Source organism: Netta rufina (assembly GCF_964035555.1).
Source record: "Netta rufina genome assembly, chromosome: 2".
NCBI lineage: Eukaryota > Metazoa > Chordata > Aves > Anseriformes > Anatidae > Netta > Netta rufina.
This window is the reverse complement of record NC_140124.1, coordinates 118039943-118045525: the sequence shown is the minus strand read 5'-3', so window position 1 is coordinate 118045525 and position 5583 is coordinate 118039943.

Sequence of the window (5583 nt, the reverse complement as noted above, 5' to 3'; positions counted from 1 at the left end):
TGGCTTTCTACCTGTAGGCTGAAGCATGTGTCAGGTCAGAGAGGGCATCAACTACCTGTATGTGGGGCAGCATGTGCTGGTTGGGATGTGTTAGTAAAAATACCCTTCCTGGGCCCCAGTGTGCTGGCTGAATTCCTGGTATTCATCTTTACTTAAACTGATTCCTTGTATACATAAAATACTACGTATAACAACTTCTGGTTTACTTTTTAAGGGGTTCCTCACTGGTGACCAAATGTCAAACACTAAATGTTTTTGCTGACCGTTCTGAGCCTTTGGAAACTCTGCTGTCAGACAGTAGCAACTCATCTCTTCACTTGAGGTACCTCCTTGCTACGGTATTTTGGATGCAGTAACTGCCACAGAAAGCTTTAGGCTTTTACAGATGGGTCACCATAGAGCCTCTCTAAATGTCTGGGAATTTGCTTGCTGTAAACATTACTTTTTTCAAAAACACATGCCATTTTCCCAACATCTTTGAGGTGGCAAAATGGAAAATGAGCGTCTGGTAACTAGTAAGGGAGTGATCAGAGGAGAAGGCAGATGGTGCTTTTTTCAGCACAACTTTGCAGTGAAGGAGGGAAAAATAAAGGTTACAGTATTATCAGGAGCTCTTGTCTAGCAAGACAATTAAACAAGTGCTTGGAAATGCAACAGTGGTGATTAAATAGCAGCACAGGGTTTATAAAAAGCCAAAGAGGCCAAAACCAATTTGTGTTCTGATGTAATTTGTTACGAAAATAGTTGTTATGCCATGTGGAGAGAGCAGGTTCCCCAGTTAACTGGCTGCGCAGCCCCCTTCTGGGCTGCAGCATCGTGAGACCCTGTTTTATACAGAACAGCAAGGCTTTGATGGGAAGGGCTCAGCTTTTGGAAGAGGTGCCAGGAGCAGTGCGTGGCACGGCCTGGTAACCCCAGGCTCACCAGAGCGTTAGGCCAACGTGCACAGGGGCCCCATGAGGGGCTGGTGCTGCTGTGCTGTACCTCTAGGTTGCTCACACCATAAGAATTACTCTTGATTTCATCCCTTTTAGAGGCTGATTCCATGATCTGGTTTCCAAGGGCAGATCCTTGCAGCAAGCTCTCCTGAGCTGCAGGAGTCAGACTACTGCCCGTTTGTGCCCACGAAGATGTTACAACAGGGAAAAGAAATAAAACAATTTTCCCCCTGTATTTTTTCTGGGGGCTTAACCAGTTTCCATTAAAGGCTTGAAAGTTTGAATTTGTGGAAACAGAGTTGTCTTGTGACTGGAGGAAAGGTTCAGGAAAGATCAGCAAATGCCTGACTTGGTTCTGGTCGCCAGCTCTCAGAGGCTGCAGCATTAAGTGTCTTTCTCCTAGTATCAGCTGTTTCTTGCTCTTATTCTTCCTTCTGGAAGATTGGACCAGAAACCCGCTCCTCTGGCCCTAAACCTTTCTTCCAGGTTCACTGAAGCTATGGCAAGGATATTGTCATTTACTCTTGCAAATATTTTCCTACAGCTACTTACACTCCTGTGGCAGTAACTTCCCCCAGGCACCTCCCTAGGTCATTTAGGGAGAAACCACAGCCATATAGGGAGAAACACTGGTAACCTCTGATTCTAATGGGACTTAATTTTACCACAAAGTCTGTTTTCTTCCTTGAGTCTGAATGCAAAGCAAACAAAACCCCACACAATTAAGTGCACCACAGACCAGATGTATTAGAGGTGCTAGGAAGTTCTGATGTGAACTTCAATCTGTGCTAGAGGGAACTCGTTTGTAAAACATAGGCTGTACGGGTGTTATCTGTAATGGCATTAATACCTTCTCACACACAAAAAAATCTTGTGCTTGAGTAACACGCACATAACTAATGAGCTGGTGGATAACTAGAGGTTTAATTACTGAACTGATATGCTATTTGTTGTCATTGGGTCAGATTTGTGGCTTTCTGGGGAAGACTGGTATTGTATCTAAATTAAAAAAAAAAAAAGAAGCTTTAATTAAGATGTTTATAGATGTGGCTTTTATTTTATTTATTTATTTTCATTGTTATTGTTCTGTAGAGGAGCAAAACAGCTCTTGTAAATGTGATACTTCACAATTATCTTGTGACTGAGTCTGCTGTTTGGACTTGTTTTTCCACACAGAATGAACCACCCTGCGGTATAACGATACTCTTCCCTGATTTTGTTACCTGAATTTGTTTTTCTCTTGCATCCAAAGAATTATGTGGCCAAATATGTCAGTCTTCACTTCCTTCTTACCTAAGTGACATAGGAATAATTTAGAAATGCATTACTCCATTTCTATGCTAATGTTTTCTTCTCAAAGAGAAAAGTCAATTCTGTTGTCTCTGAGTTGCTTTTTCCCTGGGAAGCTGTTTTCCTTTGAATAGTTTCTGTTTTTCTGATGTAACTGCTACTATATTCTGTTAACATCACACAGCTGTGCTTGTTTCATCATTGTCTTCCCAGTGGTCTCTTAATTTATTTGATGTATATGAAATTGAATATGTGAAGGGAAGATGAAGATATGTAGCATTAAATAAGCCTTAAATTTGAGATAATTTGGGTGCTACCTTACTTATTAATCATCGGTCCTTGATGTCAGTGCCCTTCCCGTGCTGACACGTTTCATGTAAATATTAGTGCTGTGCAACAGTATTTTAGGTCCTGTCTGTCCATCCTCCCCCAGTTCAGTTGTCCATTCTGTTCAGTCTACATGGGCTGATAGGACAAAACCCAGGCTTCTGTAACTCAGTTCTTGACTTGCTACTGCAATGAGAACCACCCGTGCTCTTCATGAAAGAGACTAGTATAATCCTGCAAAAAATAGTCAGGCTTCACAAGGTTATTGAATATAAGGGTAGGATTTATTTTTTTGTGTTGCTAATTTTGCTAGCAGAGCAGATGAAGAACTCTTCTCCTAGTTCTGGAGCAAAGAAGAGGTTAACTCCTGCTTCTGTTCACAAGACTTAACAGTGTGTTAATGTGTTGTCCTGAAATGCAGGATTTTTACTGCATGCATGTGGTTGCATAGCAAGATCTGATTAAGAGGTTTTGCAGTCCTTTTCCTGAGCTGAACTGCACTGAAATATTTCCAGAGTTTAATGGGCTGATTGTTAATGTAGCATAAAATTGTCTTTTTAGAAAAACATGTTCGGATCACAAGTTGTTGGTGATTTTATCTTAACAAAATTGCTTAAGTATTATGGTATTGGTAACTACTCTGAGTATGATACCAATTCTCCAGTAGGTTTACCTTAAAAGCAGATAATTAGTAACTGTTGAACTAATGATGCTAACATGAGACTCCCCAAGAGAATCACCTGGTGTTGCCAGTCTGAAATTGTAGTCACTGTCTTTGGAAGCCTCTAGCCCATGTCCAGCTCCAAGGGGACAGTGGAGCTGATGCTGGAAACTGGACGTGTACTGATGCACTACTCTTTACTTTATACAGAGCATGAAATACTGGGACAGAGGAGTCTGAGCACCTGTTTTGGGCACAGAAGGCAGAGATTTGTACCTATCTCAGTGAATCAGATATATGAAATGAAGCTGTTGCAGCAAAGCAGATGGAGAAGTGTCTAAGGAAGTCCAGGCTGGTGCTCCCAGCTTCCTTCTGGAGAGAGAGAACTGGTTTCAAACTGAAATTAGGCAGATGAGGTATTTGAACAGTAGCATTCACAACGTGATTAGTCTAACCGCTGTTTTGAGGCTTGCTGATTTTTCTGCTTTGACCTAAGTTCCTAAATAGCTTAAATGCTTTGGAGTTAATGGGAACTCTGAAGCGTAATAAGTAGAACAGAAATTAAATCCAGCCAGGCAAACCTGATTTCATCTTACAGGGCAATAGAAGTTAATCCACTTAACACCTGGATAGGAGATATCTCCTGTGCACACAGAAGAGCTAATATAATATTGTCTTGATTTTTAATGTGGTGCTTTATTGTTTCTCTCTTAACTTTGCTGTAAAATTTCATTCACTTGGATAGAAGTGGTATTGAGTGGATTGCTACAGAAGTTATTGGATTTGAGATGAAGTTTGTACATAGAAATGCCTATGAGCAGGCTGTGATTCCATCAGTGCTTTTTTTATTCTTTAATTTGACTTAACTTTCTCTTCAGAACTATGTTTTGCTACTTTCTGTGTTATTGTTAGTAGCAGTTATGTAATTAACTGATGTTAAATTTGAGCTTGATGAGCTGCTGTAATTACGTAAGTCACAGTCTATCACTTATATATCTTGACTGGATTAAAACAGCTTTATAATTAGGAGAAGAACTGGAGGGGATGGGGTGAAGCATTTGACTCTTGGGGAACAGCCGTAAATGGAGAGGATCAGGAAACTTCTCTTGACCTAAACAGTATCTGAAATGTCAGCCCTAAACACAATGGCCTATCTTTATTTCTCTTCTGAGTTTGGATGTTAAATGAGATCTCCTTTTGCAAATTATTTATATTACAGTAGTTTCTCCCAACCCCAATGGGGGCTGTTGCCCTTTTCGCTCTGCAGTGTGTACTCTAACAGCATCTTGCTTGTTTGCCTGAAATAGGGCCCATCATCCCATATGTGCTGTACTAGCTGCAGAGCCTTGGTGGTTTAAATGCTGAGCATTTTGACTTATAATTATATCTTGTGTATATGCAATATTGTTTTCTTGTTCTGGGAAGCAGACAAAAGAAATGTGATTACATTCAAGACAGTAATTTGTTACACAGCCTCTTTTAGGTACATACACTATAGCATAAACAGAATTGCCAGAAGTTATGGACAGTGACAAATGTGGATTTGGTAGGGGATCTCAGTATCAGGAGGGAAAAATTCCTATTCTGATAACTTTTAGTTGATGCATACTTTTCCCTGTGAATAGCTGTCAGCTGGGCCCGTTTGGGAAGAATCATCAGCTTTGCAGCCCTTCTGGTTACAAGTTGATGATAACCCGTAAGTAGAAATCTTTCATACAAGTTATTGCAATTCTGCAAGATATTTTCACCTTTCAGGCTGAGAAACAGCGACTTCTCCCCTGTGCTATCTATGGCTGACTGTGATTCAGACCCGAACAGAAGGACTGGAGTGCTTAACTCCTGAGTCTTGCTGGGAATCTTGGCAAACCCAACAGGGAAGATGGAAGAGGGCACAGCTGCCAAATGATGCTTCTCTATCAAGGGGGACACCTTGGGCCCTTACACTGACTCTGCAGGTTATGTTATCTCAGCTTCTCAGTCGCATTTTTGGTTCAAGAATTTGTATCATTTTATCACCCGAGTTGCATAGATAGGGGGAAAAAGATTTTGTCAGTGTTCTGCAGGCTTTGCTATGCCTGGCTTATCCCATCCTTCTGGGGGTATATCTGCACTAGGCTTTGGAAAGGCAATAGGCTCTGGCTGCCCAAGAAAATGGGTGTCTTACAGCATCTTAAATCCTCAGATTTTCTGCAAGAGCTGTTGGAACAGAGCTCCCGTTAGTCCACAGAAAGATTAACAACTATGGAAACAGCAGGTGTTTTTCACCAGCTGAGAAACAACTATCTGAAAAAAGGCAGGTAATTGCATGCAAGAGCCCGGGTCAAAAGGAGAACTGAATCCTATGCATGTATCTTTAGCGATGGCTTC